Here is a 22,550-nt window from a genome sequence, read left to right as displayed (position 1 = left end):
GTTATTATTTATCTGCTTATGCACAGAGCATCACTCCTGCTGGGCTGTAATCTTAGACTATTGTGGCTTCTTTCTTCCTCTTGCATTTGACAAAAGACCTTTGCAGTTGCTGCAGTTTCGGCAATTGAATGTTTTGAAGGGCATCATAAACACAGCTAATCCCCTGCCGAGAAAAGCAGCTGGCCATCCCTGTAAACAGCTTTTGTTGGACCCAAGACTCAGGCATCTGTGCAAAACAGAGGGTACAGAGAAAGAATATTAACATGTATGAGTTGTTTGTTAGGTCACTGGACTGAAATGCTAAATACTGCAATTAAGTAATATTAAGTACTTATAACTCCAGCCCTAGTCAGCCACCACTCAATAAATGCACCACTTGTCTTTCATGTCAAGCATGACAAAACGAAAGCATTTGTGGATTATGTTAATTATAAAGGGGCTGCCATGCCCCTTTCTGCAGCCTACCTATCAGTTTGGTGGCCTTAGAAACCAACTGGCAGCAAAACATACAAACAAACAAACCTGGTGGGAAGTGAGCTTTAGCCCACACTCTTGAAGTCACTATGCAGAGTCCCATAGGCATTACCTCATCGCTGTGAGTCCAACTGCTCAACAGAGCTAGAACTTGGCAGAGGAGCAGAGGTTGCACAAGTTGATACCCAAATCTCTCTGTTTTTGGGGAAAGGCTACAACTTGGATGTCCTTAAGAATGAAAGGCCAAATGAAGAAACAATAAGGGTACCCTAGTGAGAATTTTTGTCAAATATAGGTAGGACCAGGGGGAGCTGGTGACCATAGGGACTGGTAGAGCAGAAGCCAGAGAGGTCAACAGTAGATGAAGCCAGAGTCAATGATAGGAAGAGCAAACTAGCTTTACCCGCCCCCCCCCATCTTTGTTGAGTTGTAGAAGCATTCCCACACTCTACATTCTCCTCATATGTATATGCATGGTGCTGGGCAATATATAAATAGAATCATACCAGAAATGGCAGGAGAGAGCTGAAGAGTCCTCATGGCTTGCGAGGAGACCCTCTCTGGAGCCTGAAGAGGATGTCAGTGAGGGCAATGGAAGCCCCGAAGAGACCGGAGGCACAGTGGGGCTTTGCTTAGGCTGCTTGGCCTCCCTGCCTAATAGCTGTCTCGTGGGGTAGTGCAGCAGCAGCAGCAGCCGCTTTCATACACATCCTGCAGCCTCCAGCTGGCCCCAGAGCTTCAATTCTAGTTGAAGAGAGAGTTGTGTAGGGAGAGAGCAGGAGCAGGGGGAAAGAGGCATTCAGAGGCTTCTTAGAGGGTGCTCCCCCATTTTGCATCATTTCACTTATGCACACAGGGGCCCGGAACCTAAACCTTGTGTAAGTCGGGGTGCCTGTACAAGGGCAACATTGAAGAAGAAGAGTTTGGATTTGATATCCCGCTTTATCACTACCCGAAGGAGTCTCAAAGCGGCTAACAATCTCCTTTCCCTTCTTCCCCACAACAAACACTCTGTGAGGTGAGTGAGGTTGAAAGACTTCAGAGAAGTGTGACTAGCCCAAGGTAACCCAGCAGCTGCATGTGGAGGAGCGGGGAATCGAACCCAGTTCACCAGATTACGAGTCCACTGCTCTTAACCACTACACCATACTGGCTCTCTCCATTTGAAACCAAGTGGTTCCGTTTGAAACCAAGTGGGGGGAAGCTAACAGCCAGTGCCACACCATGGGCTGGTTTTAAGTAAGAAGGCTGGCAGGTGTGAACTTGCTGAAAGATGACTGAGGTTGGTGTGGCACTGTCCCATTCCCCTTAATGGATCAGCCTCCACTGAGCAGAACCCTGTCCTAAAGCCAGCTTAAGGGAGGGAACTTAACTCAAAAGTGAGTGAGTACGTCTCTGAAATTTGGGGACACTCTCATAAGAACACATGATTGTCTTTCACTAACATGCTTGAGTTTATTGTCATCACACAAGTAGAATGTGAAGTGTTGAGTTTATACTGTCAGTTTGATTTATAATCTCATTTACTCACATATGGAATTTAAAGTTCATGTATTGCATGGTCATGCAAAGGATCATTAGTTTTGCATCTAAACCCAAGTAAATACATCTGAAATGACTACATAGTGCTTGTCCTTTTTTTACCCCTGCCTCTGGTTCTCTCTCCTTCCTCTGTTGTTTCCATTGTTTCCATTGAGATTATAAGCTCCTTGGGGTGTGGACCTGCCCTCTTGTACTACACAGAGCATGAACAATTGGTTGTCTTTCATAGCAATATCATGTCCCTCCAATCCCCTCTTTGAAAGAATGAGTGGTCTCCAGTTAAACAATAATGGCCAAAGTCTGGAGGGAAAAAATTGTTAAGTGGCTGGCCTTGAACGGAGCAGATGCAAAATGTCTTAAATACCAAACACAAAACTTCACCTGAGCTTTGAAGTTCAAGTTCTCCCAGTTTCCAACCACCAGAACACTGAAATTATTGCAGCTTTTGGAATCCAACCTTAAAATAAACAAATACATCAATTAATAATCCCGTCACTGATTTGAAAAGAACTGGGAATCTTTCTATTGAGGTAATAGCCTGCTGATCATGCCGCAGAAGACAAGGGGAAGTACTGGGTCGCTATATCATTTGCCAATATCCAGCTAAGAAAACTGGTGTGTACAAAGCCCTCCATGCCCCTTTCTTGTTAAACTTCTAATATCTGCTGGTAGGTCTGGAAACAGAAGTTGTTCACTGGGTGGGTAGAGACTCTAAGGGTAGTCAATGTGATGCCATCCAGATGTTTGTTCTCATTATCCTATCTATTGGTCATGCTGATTGGAGCTGGTGGTATCAGTAGTCCACAACAACTGGAGGGCACCATGTTAACTATCTCTGGTGCAGACAAAACAGAGCTACATGGACCAATGATCTGATTCCAGCATATGCTATGATGCTGCCAAGCCATTCTGGATTGCTTTCAGTGGAATGCTCACTGAAATTCATGTCAATATCCACATTCGAAGTGCATATCCTGATCCACATTCTGGCCGAGCTGGTTCAATTCATATATTTTTTTGAAAAGTTACTATGAATGGATGGGAAGAGTATTTTCCTATCTTTGGAAAGAAAGAAAAATAAGTACCACATTGAAAATGTCATTTTTTTCTAGCTTTTCTAGAATATAAACAGCTAATGATGGATGCAAGGACTGAGAGCATCAACCTGATTAAGCAAAGTAGCCCAGCCTTTTGGGGCATTTCAGTCTTTAATCTGTAATATTTGTAGCCTGGCAGAAGCTATATTTATTATAGAACTGGAATAAGCTTAAATATTTGAATTTGTTCCCCTTTCCTTGCTGCATACTCAGCCCTTCTTCTTAGCTGCTTGGCCACTTTTCCCTTATCAGAGGATTGTAGTAGGTTTATTATTTAGATTCCCTTGCCTTCTTTTCTGCCTTAAGTCACCCAATGAAGTGCATGCATAAAACAAACAAAGGAGAATGTATTTCTCTGAGACCCTGGAGGGAATGAACAAAATCAGCATTTAAATGGGAGATATTTAGAGGGCTTTAAAATAAAAGGGAAAGCCTTGGTTCCATAAAATGGTAATGTGCACCTAAAATAACATATTTACACATATTTAAATATCCACCTGTATTTAAGGAATAACTCTATTCTAATAGCATTAGCCTCAATGGGAGAGTCAGGTGCAGCAAATTGTATAACATTTGTATTAGTTCCTGTAATTGAAAACGCCAAGTGCCTGCATTCATTTACGGAATCCTTTGGCCTTATGCAGTGCTAAAGTGAGCAGCTATTCTAAGGCATGCCATTCCTTCCCCCTTATGTTTATTTGAATGTCCTTGCTAAGATAGAGTTATGTAGAAATTAAATGTCATTTGATTCCCTCTCCACACCTGCCTTTTGGTGGAAACCACTTTTAGGAAAACTGGGTAAGTTGCCCTACTTTCCGTTATAAACAGGACTGACTTGTGTGACAGAAAAGTTTGTTTTTGCTGGGCACTTTGGGTCAACAAGTGCTTTTTTTTTCTTTTCCCCTGCCAGCAAACGGTTAAGGAACGACAGCTTATGATTAGCCAGGGTTCCAGGAGGGGGAGTTGAAAAGGAGAGGATTTTGAGAGACAGTTTGTAGGTTGGGAGATAGGGAGTGAGAGGAGAGAGAGTTGGTTCTGATTAGAAACATTCACTTTGAGCAGACTTCCCCAACCTCGGCCCTCCAGATGTTTTGCGACTACAATTCCCAGCATCCCTGACCACTGGTCCTGCTAGCTAGGGATCATGGGAGTTGTAGGCCAAAAACATCTGGAGGGCCAAGGTTGAGAAAGCCTGACTTTGAGGAATATATTGCAAACTAGAGAAAGGAGACTCTGAGCTTAGTGTGAAGGACAATGTGTGGCGTCTTGTAAGAGTAATTAGGCCAGGAATTAACTGGGAGGCTGAGGCTGAGCCAGGAGAAGTAGAAGCTATGAGGATACCGTCTACTTAGGACTCATTCCAGTCAGGAGGGAGAGATTCTTCTACAAAAAGAGAAGACTCCCAAACCAGTTAAGAGGGGTGTGGAGATCCCTTGGGTCTGTTACTTGGAGTACCTCAGGAGTAGGGTTGTCAAAGGAGTGTGTAACAGGGTGTGTGACAGGAAGTACCACCTTGTTTAAGAACCAGAGTATTAAGCAGCAACAGCTGTGCAACAACTGAGAAAGAACTGAAGTGAAATAACATTATAATCTGAAATATTGTATGTTTTGCTCACTTTGTGTCTTAAACTTCCTTTATTTAATAAAATCATTCTTGTTTATTTGATCAAATCCTGCCCGAGACTCCAAATTCCTAAGTTTTCCCTCACACAAGTCCCCCACAAGATAATCTGGGGTAGTTTGTAGGAATTTGTGGAATTGGTGTTCTCAGTGGTGGGTGCACTATATTTAGGTGAGAATAGGCCCAATGGCGCTGGGGGAAAAGGGCTGTTGCGCAGTCGCAACTTGCCAGAGAGCAGTGTATGCAACTGTTTCATAAAATCCACAAAAATGTTCCACCTTATGCAGACAGCCCAATTTATGGATGATAATCCTGTTAGAATCAACTGTGAATGAGCATTTGGTCCAAGTCTAGAAAACAGAAATAGAATTAGGATCACTTCATACTTTGCAGTATGTGATGGAAACAAAATGTTGCTGTGCTTTTTTGGGCAAAGGAGTTTTTGAGCTATTTTTGATGAAATTCGCCAAAATCTACACTTCTGACATGGGTTGCCCAGATTTCCTCCGGTATTTGAGCAATTTCTGTGCAGACACTGCTTCTAATGGCCGAATCCTGGCTATATCCAGGAAATTCTGGACATATAGCAACCCTATTGTAAGCCCCTTCAGAAGGGCAAGCAGGGCAAGGCCATTTATATTCACCAGACTCACACAAATCAAATCATGTGATCTGCCAGCTTCTACCTCATATGCTAGCTAATGCAAAGTGCCAAAAAAGTACACCACATAGCATACAGGTTATGTTCTGGCCTCCAAGTGCATAGCTGAAATCGCATAAAGTGGGGACCATCCTCTAAAAAGACACCAAATGTCTGTTTTTCCTGCTCTCCAGCTTTCTCTTCCACTGTCTCCCCAATCCAGACCAAAATATCTGGAGTTGAAGCTCTGGGGCCAGCTGGAGGATGCATGGAAAAGCAGCAGCAGCTGCTGTGCTACCCTGTGCATCAGCTGTTAGGCAGGGAGGCTGAGCAGCCTAAACAAAGCCCCACTGTGTCTCGGTTCTCTTCAGAGCTTCCTTTGCCCTCTCTGATGTCCTCTTCAGGCTCTCCTGCTCTCTCCCACCATTTCTGGATTTGAATCCAATTATTTATTTTTTGGCACTGCATGTCCCGTATTTTTCGCCCCGTAGGATGCACCGGTCCATAGGACGCACCTAGTTTTTTTTTGGGGGGGGGGAATAAAGAAAAAAATTATTTCCCCCCCCCAGGTGCGGGGCTGGGGCGGGGGAAGCGCCCCACGGCTAGCGGAGCCTGAAGCTTGGGGCGTGCTGAGCTCAGCGCGCCCCAAGATTCTGGGTGCCAGCAAGCTCTCTGCTAGCCTGGGAGAGCTGCGCGACTCTCCCATGGCTAGCGGAGCGCTGTGCAAAGCCCGAAGCTTGGGGCGTGCTGAGCTCAGCGCGCCCCAAGCTTCTAGGTGCCGGCAAGCTCTCCGCTAGCCGTGGGAGAGCTGCGTCTCCCACGGCTAGCGGATAGCTTCCTGAAGCCTGCATTCGCCCCATAGGACGTACACACATTTCCCCTTCATTTTTGGAGGGGAAAAAGTGCGTCCTATAGGGCGGAAAATACGGTATATATGGTTGTGTGTGAGTTGATAGCGCATAAGGGTGGGGATGCCTGTACTACAGAAAACTGATGTTTCCAAGGTAAATAGCTGTCAGGTTTTTGTCTTTGTGGCGTTTCAATTTTAATCGCAATGGGGAAATTGATGTTTTTGTATTATTAATCTATTCTGCATATGACAGTTTCAGTCAAAATGGACCAGAGTTTAGAATCAGCTTTGGCCTACTATTTAAAACGATCAAAACATTGCAAATTACCAAGTCTCTCTCTCTCTCTCTCTCTCTCTCTCTCTCTCTCTCTCTCTCTCTCTGTGTGTGTGTGTGTGTCTGTCTGTCTGTCTGTCTGTTGAAATAATGCAGCTGCCTGGTAGAACCTACTATCAGAAAACCTCTCCCACTAATCAATCCTTGCTTCCCTCTTGGTAACTCCCGAGAGACCTCCAAGTAAATAAAGCTCTTTAATTAGTGATGTCCTCTCCACTGCAGTATGGGAATCAATGGCCCCAGCTCAGTCATTGTCAATGGTTTCTTCTTCTGCCTGCCTGCAGCGACTGTACCTTAAGGGCAAAGAGGAGGCACTCAGCAGCAGCAGCTGTTTACAGGCCACAAAGGGGCTGATTTGAAAGAATGTGCACTGCACTGCCTTGATTTCTTACCTCACCTTGAGGACGGGGTGACATGTGTGTGTATGCATACACGTTTTTATAGTTTCAGCGGAGGTGAAAGAAGTCAGCCCTGTAAAAGAGATTGCTCAAAACTGCTTCTGTAAAGCGCTAGGAGGACACCTTTCATGAGAGCTGAAAGAGCTTTAAAAAAACTCTTTCTTTGATTGCTTTGGGGAAATTGGCACCAATTTAAATTGATTAAATCTTTCACAATTTGAAACCACTCTTATGGCCCTTATTCTGATAAGAAATTTATCCTGGCAGAGGTTTATCAGTGTTGATAACGGTTTCTACGGCTACAGGGAAAGGTTGATACAGCACGAGCATCTCTCATCTTGACATTTACTCTTTTTTTGCCAAATAGAAGGGAATATTGCATGTTGGAAGTGTTTTACTGTAGCAGATTGTCTGCAAATACTATATGCCACAGTTTGAAAGCATGGCTTTGATGGTGTGTCTGCACACTTTTCATTATTCATTGCATTTTGGTGCACTGAGAAGCCAAACTTCCACCCTTCAACCTGCCTGAAATCCTGGGAACCCACTGCCAGCCAGTGTTGACAGCACTGCTTCTTCTGATTGTTTAGCAAAAATGATTGAGTGGCTAAGCATCCTTACCAACTTTGCTGCCTTATTTTGATGGCACTGTGATCTGTATGCAGCATATTCCTAGTATATTGGGAAATGCTACAGTGCCAAGCTAACAAGTAGATTTCCTATGCTTTAAAATAAACTGTGTTGTGTGTACAACTTTAATTATATGTTTTATTTGTGCAGATGGGAATAGAGCCAAAGCAAGGGTTTTTATTTGTTCAGTTATTTATTGGCTGATTAAAATTACCAAGGTTGTAATTTATATGCCTTATTAAAGCTCATATTTGGGCATGTTAGAGAAAAACAAATATTGCCCTATTCTTTCCCTGTTTTCATTTTCTGCTTAATGGCTTTGCACCTGGCTTATTTTTAATTTCCTTTTACATTAGGAGTGTTGGTCTCTCTCCCCTTTACATTAATCAGTGGCTGGAAAGAAGTGTGAAATTATTGTGCAAAAGTGCCTTAATAAACTATTCCTGCCAGTCCTTTAAAAATGACTAAGCTCTTTGTGGTTTGGCATGAATCTATCTTTAAAACAAAACCCAAAAAACAAAACCCAAGAAGGCAAGCATACCAAACCAATGTTTTCTAAATTGGAATTTGTGAAAAAGGAGACAGACTAGAGCCTTGGACCCAGGATGATTTGATAGGTAAAGGGTTACTCCCCCACAATGACTTGGATCTAGTTTTCTAAAGTAGCATGGGAATAAAACACAATTTAAATTGTATACTGTGTATTTCCTCCTACATAGTCTTTTTTTCCAGAGCTGTAACCTCTAGGTGTGAATTTGTGTTTCTATTTGTTTTCTCTTTTTATATTGTCTTAATTTGTTAGGTGTTATATATGTAAATACAGGACACGGGTGGCACTGTGGTCTAAACCACAGAGCTCAGGGCTTGCTGATCAGAAGGTCAGCAATTCAAATCCCTGCAACGGGGTGAGCTCCCGTTGGCTTGGTCCCTGCTCCTGCCAACCTAGCAGTTCGAAAGCATGTCAAAGTGCAAGTAGATAAATAGGTACCACTCTGGCAGAAAGGTAAACGGCGTTTCTGTGCACTGCTCTGGTTTGCCAGAAGCGGCTTAGTCATGCTGGCCACATGACCCGGAAGCTGTCTGTGGACAAACGCCGGCTCCCTCGGCCAGTAAAGTGAGATGAGTGCCGGAACCCCAGAGTCATCCACAACTGGACCTAATGGTCAGGGGTCCCTTTACCTTTCTTTATATATGTAAATATAAACATTATATATGAATGAGAGAGAGACTGAGATCAGGAGTTAATGTTCAGGTTGGGTTTCAGAAGATCAAATGCCTGAGAAATTATAAAATATAATTGGTGCCAAACATTAGCATAACAGTTTAGTATAGTGCACAGTGGTTATTTAGAACGGGATTCTTAAGAATCCCTAAGCAGTCAGGTAGTTTTGTCAGCATTACTAGGAGAAAAGCACAGTCTAGAGTCAAGCAAAAATTATAGCATTATGCAAAGGTATACACCCCACCTCCACAAAAATGAACACAGCCCTTCATGGAATGACAGTTTTCAGTCCTGTGCTGAGGCTCATGTAGAACACAGTTTTCATAATATTCTGGACTCCCTGGATAGGCCTCAGAGACTGAGTGTGGCATTTGCATGGTGGTAATGGAGGTGAACATGTATATGTTGTGATGGAGAGGAAGATCTTAAGCCTGGAGTTACTCAACTGCCAGAAGGAATCAAGAACCAAATAATCAGGGGCAGTCCATCCCATTCAGCCACCTAAGGTGAAACAGGGATTACTGCCTCCTGCCACCATGCTGCGCGGCCCCACTCCCCATGCTGCCGCCAACTTCCACCATCACTACTTCCACCACCAGAATGCCCTGGCTCTCACTGAATTTGGCAAGAGTCAGGACATTCCACAAAGCATTGCTGCTTGGCTTCTCCGCCCAACAGCTCAAAGACAAGTGGCAACACAGCATGCCAGAATGCCTCCCTAGCGGCAGTGAGAGGGGAGTGTTCTGACGGCAGTAGATAACTCTACAAATAATAGCACCAGACCTTCCATGGAGGCAATTTGAGAGAGCAAGAGTGGGCAGTGAGGGCAGCCATAGAGCTGCCTGACATAAGAGGGGTCAAACCAAAGGAAAGAATAGCAGCCTCATACCCTTCCTTCCTTCCTTCTTCCTTCCTTCCTTCCTTCCTTCCTTCCTTCCTTCCTTCCTTCTCCTTCTCCTTCTGTTCTTTCCCAATCCTCTTTTTCTCTTATTTCCTACAATTCAATGGAGTGGAGACAAGCGAGGACAAATTTTCCCCAAGCCCTGCTGCATACATTGCCATGTACAAAACTGCAAGTACCACAAATGTATTGTGGTCTTACCTGTGACCACCATGCATGTCATCTGATTGCACCTGCCACCACAGCTAAGTAGGAACCACAAGGAAAGGCACTGGTGTACCAGGCAAAATTTCTGTGATAAGATGAAAGAATTGTAAATGAAATATGAGGGAAAGGAAAGCCCAAAGGTGTGCAATTTGGGCAGCTGTGTGTGAAAATGTGTAGGGAATTGATCCTTAGCAAACAGATAAATATTACTGGGCTGTCTTTCCTATTGTTCTGTAAACACACTGCTCTGGAATCAGACAGGTAACACTTTTACGTCTTATATTTGTAGGGAACATGCAAAACAGGAAGATCATGGGTCAAATCACTAACTACTTACATCTACTTAAATTCCACATACTTTTATGACATCCTGACAATTTATACCAATTTTCTCCCTCTTTAAAATATAGGGTTCTGTTATGTTATTATAGAAAATAAAGCTTGATTCCTGGTCATTATGAAAGGCTGGACTCCTGCAGCTTTTTTCTCCCTTGATCTTACAGGTCTTGATTTGGGGGAAGGCGAGAGAATTGAGAAAGGAAAATAGTGAGATTTAGGCAAGAGTCTTTCTTTTTTGTGTGTATGTTCCTATGCAGAAAATTGCACAACAATAGTGCTGGATGTAATTGCAGAGGAGTGTTTTGCAACTGTACAGATTAGGCTGATTTCGGTGTGCTTTTATGTGTGCCTTCAGTTCTGTCACTGACACCCCTGCAAGGAAAGTCAGGGCAGCAAATATAAGAGAGTGCTAGGAGCATTCCAGCTAATGGGAAATGCACTGAGTAAAATGTTCTTCTTTTGAAGTATGCTGACATCTCAGATTCTCCCTCCCACCCACCCTCCCTCTCCTCTCTCTTCTCTCCCTTAATCCAAATTTGTTTATCCACCAACATAAACAGGTGCTTGGGGAAAGGTTTTGCCATTTGCTTAACCTCCTCCCACCAAAGCTGTGATTTCAGCACAGATTTGCAAAGTGCCTGCTGAGCTGCCTTTGTTTGTGTTATCTGTTCCTTTGCACACACCCCTTTCATTGCATTGCCCAGCCCAGCCCTCCCTCTTTTTCTTTCTTTCCACTTAATTTCTGCTTAGATATGTAGTGTGCTTCTCAGCTTCTTAGTCCTCAATTCCAGCTGAAAAGAATTCTAAGTCTGTGTAGCTGCATTTACTCATCCCTTCCCAGTATTCATTTCCTCTTCTTCTTTTTTCCCACCCCGCTCACCACACACAATCAAAATAGAGATTGTAAGCTCCTTGAGGTTGGACCCTGTTATCTGCTTAGGTTATGTACTCTGTTCCCTGACAGTCTTCTGAAAATAGGGATAATGCACCATCATTTATCACATACTAGTCCAATGATGCAAAAAATTAACTGACTTCGTCCTGCAGTCCTCCAAATTGGAGAGTGTTCCGGCTGTTGATGCCTTTTGGGTGTAAATTTCCACTTGTTTACTAATCCCACTGTCCAGTTGACTTCAGTAGGACTTAGGATAATTACTGTAATGACAAACCCCAGAACTTGGGATTGCCTCCAAACCTGTGCCAAAGGAACAGCTAATGGCACAACTAGACCCTTAAGGAAAGTAATTGGGAAGAGAAAGATTGGGAAGGGGTAGACGGCCCTTAAATTGGACTTGCTGGACTGAGAACACACATCTAGGGCCAATTTGCCAGGGCTTGCCAAAAGTAGATTTCAGCACAGGGCAGTGTCAGTGCACAAGTAGTTCAGTACAGGCTTTATAGCATCCCTGCTTTACTGTCTCTGGTTTGGCCCTTGCGCTGGTCTCCTGGAGAGTGCTGAGTGGTCATGGATAAGGCTTAAATCTCCTTAGCTTTATCAATGCAACATCATACTGTGACTTAGGATTATTCTCCAGACATGCATGCTTTGTTTCCCCTTGTAAAAATCATCCTTCACATGAAAACATTACTACGGAGGATGAGAAGGCCATTAATACTGATTAGAAGAAGCAATGGCATTTCCTTCAACATAATTCAAGTTGCAGGCTGAGCTCTACCATGTCAAAGACCGTAGAACACTTTACTGTACTAGGATTTGTCATTGGTATAAAATATGTTGAGGGAGAGCAACGGAGGAGCAGCCGGTGAAAGTTTGTGGGGTGATATCTTGGCTAACGTGGAAGGCTGTATCTCAGCCTTCACCAAGGCTTTCGGTTGCCAGCAGTATTCCACCAAAGTTGCAGAGTCTACTGAAAAGATTGCATTGTCCTGGTACAGATGAGGACTATGGGGAAAGAGGCCTTTTGTAAATTGTTGTCCCTTGTCCCTGATGTGGATGGTGGTTCAAGTCAGCTCCGTGATAGCTTTGGTTATGCTGGGTCAATTCCTTCATGGGATCACCCTCCACGTTAACCCAAGGAGACAGGTCTGAGGATGAAAGTTCGCTCTTGGCAATTCTCCTTATAAACCTGCCTGAAACTACTCCCAGTCATCCCTCCATTCTCAAGCTTCCCTGTACCACATTCCTTCTGAGATCCAGGTATTTCCACGGTTTCTACAACATCTTCTTGACTGTTCCCTACAACAGTCTCCTCCCTCTGCAACAATTCATTTCCTAGAGTGGCAGCAGAGCCAATGGATGGAGTGAACATGTTGCTCCTGGAAACTCACCCTGTGCCCTTTTAAAAACAGGAAATGAATGTTAAAAGCCCCTTTCCATGTGGTTTTATTATTATTATTTAGGATGCACTGTTGGCTGGAGGTACTGAGTATTAGCTCTTGCTTTATTTCACATCTCTTAAAGTGTGCTAGCATCTTGTGCTTAAAAGTAACAGAGCCTTAACTTTATGGCCATGTAATTGATGGTGATAGCAAACAAATAAAAAAAGCTATTCTGGGTTTATTTGGTGCAGTCCTTCAAGGGGCTGAATCTTCCAAGTGTTGCAGGCTACAACCCTAAACTTGCTTGCTAGGGAGTAAGTGCCAGCAGGACTTAGTTCTGAATAAACACACATTGGATTCTGCTGCTAGTATATTTCAATAGATTTGTTGTGCGTTGCATGAATGTAAACTAGGCAACCTCAGTTGTGAGAAAGAGTCAAATAGAAAATTCTGAATAGTAACCAGCAGCCACCAAGAGATTTTTCATAGGGCTGCTTACAACCCCCAGAACAAAACACATCATTGTGGGACGTGTGGCAAAAAAAATGATAAAAATAAATGGAGTATTTGTTTAGGAAATGAAAACACAGCAGTAAAAGATGCTGAGAAGCTATTTAGTGCCGCACATTACTTCTTCATCACTTGATTATTTTAGTTTCATTTCTATTTACATACCCAGTTGATTCTTTTGCATCTGGATTGTGCACAATTCTTTCAATAATGTACGGTTCAGTGGCTATAATTACAGGATTGTTAAAGTTCACATTTTACTATTCATCTTGTTATCTCCAGTAATGGAAGGTTAGAATAAATGCACATAATTACACGGTTGGTCCTAAATTATTTTTTATATTGCTCTCACCGGGACACACTTGGAAAGCAAAATTTATTCTCAGTGATTTCCCTCCCCACCCCCCACCCCTTCACAGTGGTAATATACTTGCAGTGAAAAAAATCAGCCTCCCTTTTCTGCTTCCCAGAGTTCAGGTAAATAAAGCATCTGCAGTATATGCGGCACATTTACTTTAGAAAAAACACACGCAACTGCCTAAGTTCTTTGATAAGAACAAACTGCTGGCATGTTCTCTGGTCGATGCTGCATTGAAAAATGTGTGGAGTGAGCGGTACATGCCGTCTCCTCTCAACTGTGCCCAAGGATGCAGCCTGCATACTTTGCCTAATGGGTCTTAGCAGGACTCACTGAAAATGTGCCCTCTCTGTGTAGTTCCTGTTCATCTGCGTAGCCCTGAGTTGTGTTTTGAGGTCATACTAGAATCAGGGTAGCCAATGGGATGCCCTACAGATGTTATGGGCTCCATCTCCCATCAGCCCCAACAAGTATGACCAATTGTCAGGGACTGGTCAGTGTGGCTACTTCTGTACCAGAATGTGATGGATCTTGTGGAACTGTCCTTTATAGGAATTTTTGTTTGTTTCTTTGTTTGTTTAAAGCTAGCTTATTGATTCATCATGTCCAGAATTGCTCCTGTGCTGAATGCACTGAACACAGTGGGAAGGGGAGGTAATCAAGATAGCCATGACCCAGTTTTGTTCCCTCTGAACATTTACTAAATGTTTGCAGATGGCTATTGTTTGCTTTGGTTGGGTGCAGTTTTCAAGGCTTTGGACAGAAGACCTTTTAATGTCCCCTTGCTGGAGACATTTTTAGCAAAAGATAGGTGGGAATCTCTGAGCCTATTGATATAAATGTAAATAAATAAAGGAGGAAAACGGGGGGGGGGCTGTATTTTATGGGTGTAGTGCTTACCATGTCAAAGTGTCTTCTTCACAGTGTCTGTAAAAAAAGTATCCATAGTCTTTGAGTTCTCTGCCATTTGTGTGTTGTATTAGAACACTCATAAAGGACTTGCAACACAATGAAAACATAACACAATGCAGTGGAAGCATTAATTATACTTAAATAAAGTTAAAGCAGTCAGAAATCTACAGATCGGATTTTGAAAAGTTGGGAGAATTGCCCCTATGACCCAGGACTGAGGCCGTCCAGAGTCTACACTTTAGGATCAACTGCTCCCATAAGAAATACACTTTGCTTTGACCCAAGAATAAGTGAAATTTGGTGAAGTTGCATAATGCTACTTGGCCAAATAGCACAACCAGTAGTGTTGTTATTTCCTCCTTTTGTTGGGAGATTCAAGACAGAAAAAAGAAATAACTTCTTCACACAGTGCAATAGTTAGACAATGAAATTTACTCGCACAAGAAGTAGGGATGACCACCAAATTGAATGGTTTTAAAAGAGGACTAGACAAATTCGTGGAGGAGAAGGTCATCAATGGCTACTAGCTACAGTGGCTATGTTCTACCTCCACTGTGAGAGACAATATGCCTCTGCATACCAGTTGCTGGAATCGCTAGTGGGCAGAGAGCTGATGCACTCATTGCCCTGTTTTGAGGCTTCGGGTTGGCTACTGGAATAGATGGGCCATTGGCCTGGTCCAGCAGGCTCTTCTGGTGTTCTTAAAAAGAAATGAAGAACATACGATAAACAAGATAAGATAGAAGAGATAAGCGCCTATTTTTCATCTGCCCTAGTGATGAAAATTGCTTCTGCGAGGCCACAGCTGTCTCGGTAGAGGGCCAGGTCACACATGTTCTCTATGTAAATACTTCCCTAGAACAGATTGCATAGAAAACAGTCTAAATGTCTGAAACAGCTTTTTTGTGGAAATTTGAACACTCCATCTGTTGCTCCATTCTGGTCTCCCTGTTTTCATTGGCTAAATCTGCAGTGGGACTAGTTGATCAATGCAGCAAGATTATTCAGGCAATGGCGGTTGCTCAAGAGGTAAACTGGTTTCAACATAAAGGCATTTTATGGGTGTAAGCCATATGGGTCATCCACCCTCCCTGAAGGAAAAGCTTATTACTTATCATTAGAGAGGTGTGTGTGGGGGGGAGATCCTGAATAATGGAGAGCTCAAGCTGTACTGCATACACGAGGAGGAAAGGAATGCACAACAGCAGGAAAAATAAGCAACACAAACTGTGCATGTGTGTGTGGGTTTTATTGTATAACCACAGAGCTTGCAAGCATAATGACTGAGATGCTACTTGGGGATGCTTGTGTGCTACACAGTAGCTGCAATGGAATGATAGGGCTGTTACACACCATTGAAGATGTAATTAGCACAACTCGGCTCTGCTTGCTTTTCAGAACCGTTGGGATGTATGTTGAATGAATGGCTGCCCAAGAGAGATGAATGGTTTATAAGAATTAGGAGTAGCCTGACCCAGAGGATGATCTTGTTTGACAGAGAAAGAAAATCCTTGCAAGAAACTGTGGCTCCCACCCATGCCTCTGTAACACACTGCATCTGGCTTTGCTGTTTTGACTGGTTTCAATGAATCTGGCACCACACAAGTGGATATATTATACCCACAGCCCAGTAAGGACAAGTTGAGCATATGAAGCTGCCTTATTCCAAGTCAAACCATTGGTCCACTCAGTCCACCATTGCCTATTCTCAGTAATATCAGCTCTTCAGGGTGAGATCCTTTTAATTAGATATAACAAGGATGGGACTTGGGGCTATCTGCATACAAGAACGTAAGAAGAACCTGCTGGATCAGGCCAATGACCCATCTAGTCCAGCATCCTGTTCTTGCAGTGGCCCATCAGATGCCCCAAAGGGAAACCAGCACACAGGATTTCGAGCACAAGTGCACTTCCTTCTTATGATTTCCAGCAACTGGTATTCAGAAGCATTGCTGCTTCCACCTGATGGGGTAGAGAACCGACGTCATGGCTAGTAGCCTTTGATAGTTCTCTTTTTCACCAGAGGGCACGCTACCACCAGACTGCAGCCACTCCTCATGAAATGCCATATGAAGCTGTTGTCCACCAAACCAGACCATCAATCCACTGCAAGTTTTTGGGCAGGGAAGGCTGTATTCCCGCTTTCCTACTTGGTTATGTAGGAAATTGAAACTGGGGTGTACTGTGTACAAGGCATGTGCTCTACATCTGGTTCAGCTGAAATTGCAGCTCCTGCTCGTTCTGGCACTGGAGTTAGCTATGCTCTTCCCTTTCAAATCAGACATCTTGTTTCAGCTCCGAAATCTCAGATGAAACAGCGCATTGAAAATGCAGCAACAAACACTCGTTTGTTGTACCTTGTGCCTACATCTTTTGTCCCTTCCTGACCTCTGTTTATCTTATCTGTCTAATTATCATTCTACATAGGATGTGGCTCCTGTTGTATCCATGGCTTGCACAGAGCTTTTGCTCAATCTAGTTCTCTAAGCCCTTCACTTGACCCCTCCTTTCACAAGCGCCTTGCTTTCTGATTAATGAGGCCTGGGTGGTTATGGTCCTGCAGCGCTTGAGTGGCAGAGTACAGGAGGGAAGAATAGAAGCAAAAGAAAACTAGCAGAAAGTGTGCTCTGAATTCAAGCCTCGGTCTGTCTGCCAGAAGTCAAGTTGCTGCTAAAGAGTCTTGCTACACAGCTGCCGCATGCAATGCTCTTTCTGTTCCATGTTAAAAGGACACATGGACTTGAGCTTCTCTAGCAGCATACAGACCATATCAGACACATACTGCCTTGTAAGATTTCTCCAAGAACCTGGCAAAGGAAAATGAAAGCTTCAGAGCTCTCCAAAGGTAGAAGCATCTGCTTTTACACTTGGTTGGATATTATGAGTAGATTCTGGATTATTTGTTGGTTCTGCTGATACTGCCCAGCTTGGTTTTGTACAGTGGTGAACCCAGCTCTTATGATATGTTAGCATCTTTGACTTTTGTTGAAGATAAAAGAGCTTATGTCATTATGAAGAGTGCCAACTTGGGCTTCCAAAAAACAATGAGCTGTTGGAAACAGCCAAGAAACTGTAATTATGAAATGTGATTGCACCTATTATAGGCAAATTCTTTGTTGGCTTTCAGTTCAGGATGCCATTTAGCCACCACCAATTATATCAGAGAGACACAAATGGCTTGATTTTGTTGGAGAAGAAGGCAGAGTGTGTTGTTTATGTTAAATGTAAATAGTAAATAATGTTCTGTGTTTCCAGACAGAGAATAATACAGATAACAGTAGTGTTTCTGTTACTAGTACTACAACGGATCAGGGCACCAAATAGCTGTATCAGGTGTTCCAAAAAATGTAGTGGCAGAAGTCCTATTTTCTAACAAGGTTTCTTCCTTTATTAAGGTGGGGGCATTGTGCTATCAGCTGCCTAGTATTCTTTCCTTGACAACACTGGTTTTTAGTGAATGCACACATTGGAACCATTCAGACATTAGGTGGACTTTGCCCTGATGCTAACTTGAGACATCAGCAGGGTTACACTGGCTTAATTTGATTTATGTAAATTTGCTGCTATTCTTTTTTGCTGGTCAAAGTGAACTAAATGAATCAAGCACATTATGGAACAAGGGGTTGTGATCCAAAGCCAACTACTTGTTCTACTGGCAGTTTCCCTAATCTAGACTAAGTGGTTTGAGAACTGTAAATTTAATGAATGACTTGAAGATGATGATTCAACATACTTTTAGTTTCCCCTTTTACTCTTGACAAAATAGGTACAGCACTTCATAAGCAAAGCATCTATATAGAAAAAACAACAACATGATATAATTTTGGTTTAATGGACATTAATTAACTGAATAATAATTGTGGTACTGTAAACATTAGGAGTAGTGAATATCTACAAGAGAACCACTCATGATCCTAATTGTTTCTTCTGTGATAACAACACACAGGACCTTCAATCTGACCCTTTGGTTAGTGGAGAAGAATAGGAAAACTCAGAGGCAGAGGTGTGGTGTGAGCTTATTTGCAGTCCTGCCTGAAAAATCTAAATTGCATTCTTCCCTACTCACCAATTCAAAACTCCTCCTTTTCTGTGCACTTCAACTCATGTGGCTGACCTCTTCCTTTAATGCCTCTTTCAGTATGGCACCAGGCATGAACTTTGTGTGTAGGCTTCTCAGAGCTGCATTCTGCTATCCTTTACCGCATTGAAGATCTATTTTCCTGAGGTTGTCAACACCTCATCTTGCTCATATTAAGTATAACTCTGCAGACACAGTAGTCTCAGAATTACATTTCCTTTCTGATACAGGCAAGTCAAGCTTTATTCCCCCCCCCCCCACCTTCCCAATGAGCAAGCCTTGTAGTGTCTCATCAGAGAGTATAATTATATTAACTTAATGCTGAACAAAACCTTCATATACACTTCTGGTTGACCTTCCTCCTCACAACAGAAGAAAATGAGTTTTGCAGACTGGGCGGGTGGGGGTGGGGTGGCGGGGATGTTGGTGTTCATAAAATATGAAACTGAAGCTCTGGCAGTGTTGGGTTTCCTGCTGGAACTCAAAATTTAATCAGCTGCAATCTTTTAGAGGTGGCAGAGAAGTGGCAACTTCCACAATTTAAGGAGCTAACATAGGCCGGGGAGGAGCCCCAGAGTTACAGTGCAAAAATAATTAACTGTTGTTCTCATTTGCATTCGGATGGTACATTTCCATTATTGCCAGCAGTGAGTGAATCACTCCTTACAAGCCCATTTTTACAGCATGTTTCTACCTGGGAGGTCAGGATTCTAATGTATTTTCCTGCGTTAGCGTGACAGTTACTTCCATGGTAATAGCCCAGGTGCACATCACTGTGCCAGCCTGTGTACAGGATGTCTTTCGCTGAAATAATTAAAAAAAAAGGCTACTCTCTCTTGCAGCATCTGAATGAACCTGACAACATTTGTGGGAACCAGCTACAGGATTATAACTTAATAGTTCAGCGATGTCATTTTTTAAAAAATGTCACAGGTGTCAGTTCTGGCACTAACCATTTTCTCTTCTTTAAACTGGGTAAATTTAGTGCTCCCGAAAGTGAAAAGCTGATGACACCCATTAGAGAAAAGTGCTGTGGGGGACAGTTGGTGCATAGACCACCCACGCATGCTGCTCTTCCGGCATCTTATTCTTGATCCTGTGGCAGCAGCCCTTTCTCTCATTTACAACAGCTGTGCAAGGTGGGAGGCAATGGCCCTGATCTATCTACTCTTACTAATTCCAGTTGTAAACAAGGGGAAAGATGTTAATTATAACTCACTTATTCCTCTGGTTTCATTGGGACTTATGCTGCAGACCTAAACACACCAAGGAGTAAGCCCCACATGACGCAGCAAGACTTACATCTGAGTAAATACGAATAGAATCGTACTATTAGTCATGACTCATCTTAGCAGGATCAGGGCCATTGCCTTCCCCTAGACTACTCAGTGAACTCAACAGTGTTTCATACTTGGGCTTCCACTGGCTAAACATCAACTTTTCTGCCTACTGCACCCGGAGGAGAGAAGCTGTGTGTGTCTGATTGTGAAAATAGAAGCTTGCATCACATCTCCCATGTAAGGAAACGCTCATGCGTCTTAAGGCCAAATCTGTGTGTTCCCACGCATTCCAAGAGTAAATGGGAAATTGCAGGAGATCCTGCCCTCTAGTGCTGGTTTATTCATGTCAGTGTATAGTTGTCATGGTTTTTGTGCTGGTAACAACAATGGCACTTTCCTTTCCACAATATGGCTTGGAGACCTTTGCAGCTCCATTATTCCCCCAGCCTTGCATGGCAAATAAACAAGTCAGGAGGCACTATAGTGAAACCCATCACTAACTTGAATCTAAAGCCTCAAAATGGAAAAAATATATATATGAAAAAATGAAGAAGTAGTAGTAATGAACCTTTCCTTAAGTTATTGTAGAACAGGCGCATGCTGAGCTCAGAGGTTCTGTTGTTAAGTTATAAAGCACAGGCTTTTTGGAGATCATCACTTGGTTGGAAAGGAAAGCTTCTGGTGCCACCACAGCTCACTGGATTGCATAGTTTTGGCAGGTTTCTGGTGATAAATCTAGTTTCCCCTTTATGTTTTCAGAGCAAAACCAAGTGCTCACATTTCCCCACACAGATACATTTGTGCTTAAAGTGGTTCACAGTAAACAAGCAGTCTACAAGAACAGTAAAAAATTATAACACATAACGGAAGCTGTAATATTACAGCAACATAACAATGTCAGTTCAACACAAGTAACAACTCATTTTTAAAGAACCATCATCTTAAATATCCTTTGTTAGCTTCTGTTTCTACCACAAATTACTTGTGTTCCTCTACTTTTTGTTCTGTCTCATCTGCATTGTAATTTTGCATACATGAATTCCCCTTTCTATATCTAGATTTTCTTGAAAGGTGAGGGTGATGCTGTTTCCCCCCATTTTTTTAGCAACTTTGAGATCTCTATGGAAATGCATAGCTGCAAGTTGGAGAAGCCACTATCCTAGACAAGACTGTAGAAGTTCACATTTTCTTTTCCATAGCATAGAGAAAAACAGCAGAATTAATTTTCTTATCTCTCTGAGTGATCAGTGAGGCTGGGGTGGGGGTGGATAATGCCTATACTGCTCAACACTTGTCCTTATACACTAATGAAGCCTTGCTGTTCATCAGCTGATAAGACTGGATTGTCACCCAGTGTAATCCATGTCTAGATAAATGTAATATGTTATGGATTTGTTCCTTGCTTAACACTCATTTCCATACCGGTATTTTCATTTAGTCTCTCCCTCGCTCACTTTCTCAGGTTAAGATTGCAAAAATTATCATGATAATCTAAAATATCTCCCACCTTCAAACTCTGAAAAGTATTGGTAACAGGGATTTGTTTTAGAAATATTGACTTTCCATTGGTGGGGATCGAGTATATAGTCAAATATATCTCCTAAGTTTGTGTGCTGTGAGCATGCTTCTGTAGTCTTGTCCAGAGAGCAAGCTGTTGAAAAAGTAGGATGAGAAGGATGTAGGTTTCATATGTTCCTGCCTCAGTTATTTGGATTTTCTGGTTTCAGTGGGCCCACAGAGATGACCAAACTACCATGGTGTGTACACAGTCTGTCTAATTGTCTCTCTCTCCCTTCCCCCCCACTCCTTCCTCTTCATTTTACCCTCACAACATGCCTGTGATGTAGTTTATGCTGAGGAATTGTGACTGGCCCAAGGTCACCCAGTGAACTTCATGGCTAAGCAAGGTTTTGAATGCTGGTCTCCAAGGTCCTACACTGCACTGGCTCTCACACTTGTTTAAATGAAGTTCACTCAGTCACCTTGGCCACCCACTATTTCTCTGCCTGACTTACCTCACAAGCTAGTTGTGAGAATACAGTGGAACAGGGTGCAAAGCCACATACGCCACCTTGAACTCATTTAAGCTACAAGTTAATAAGTGCAACTTAGTAAAGAAACCTGTATCCACACCTTGTGCAAGAAGAACAAATGAACTACAAAGTGCCATAATATTTTGGTTTTCCAACAAGTCTTCCAGTATGGTTGACATTAATCCTACTGCCACCTACAGAAGAAAGCAACATTTAATGGATGAGTGGACCAGATACCTGAACTGAACCTGAGTTTAACCAAGTTCATATGCAAAATCTCCCAGGAGCTATAGAAGAGAGGCTAACATGAATGTTTTAACCACTGAGCTTTGGCCAATTGCTCAATGCAAGCTCCTTACAGAGAAGTGGCCATTAAGTCTGCAGCGGCAGCACCTGCCTTGCAACATGGTAATGTTCTAACCAACCCCAGTCTCATCTCTTGAGGGCAGCCAATTAATCCTCTACGCAGGTGGGCATCCCACTCACCCTGACAACATTATCATCGCAGGATGAAGTCATTGTCCCCAAGTTCAAAGCACGAACACACATAAATCAATCACTGGTGGAAACACACTGTCCATCCTGGAGCTGACACGGAAAGGCTGACAGTTCAGCAGAAAGAGAGAGAATGTGTGTGTGTGTTTAAGATGAGGATTTCAAATGACTGGAGCCTATTTATGGCGAGTGCTGCTGAACCACAAAATGAAAGTATGCCAATCAGCACTTTTGCATTCCCGAAGGTGGAAGTAGAGAAGGCAAACAGCACTTGTGTGAGGACATGTGGTAAATGATTGTAAAATGATCATCTGTAACCTGCCATATTCAGGAAGAGAATTATGTTTTA

At 42.9% G+C, this 22,550-nt stretch overlaps 1 protein-coding gene and 1 long non-coding RNA gene across 14 annotated transcripts in view; one reads left to right on the top strand and one right to left on the bottom strand.

The window, feature by feature from the left end:
- Window positions 1-22,550, top strand: part of NRXN3 (neurexin 3) — a 1,235,498-nt gene that overhangs the window by 839,447 nt on the left and 373,501 nt on the right. The gene's annotated exons all lie outside the window — the stretch shown is intronic.
- Window positions 14-22,359, bottom strand: LOC307223237. The gene is made up of 3 exons (XR_013842043.1): window positions 22,281-22,359; window positions 21,807-21,900; window positions 14-226 (listed from the first exon to the last, which is right to left on the bottom strand). It is a non-coding gene; the product is annotated as an uncharacterized lncRNA (long non-coding RNA).

Source organism: Podarcis cretensis (assembly GCF_951804945.1).
Source record: "Podarcis cretensis genome assembly, chromosome: 1".
NCBI lineage: Eukaryota > Metazoa > Chordata > Lepidosauria > Squamata > Lacertidae > Podarcis > Podarcis cretensis.
This window is presented reverse-complemented; position numbering and strand designations above follow the sequence as displayed.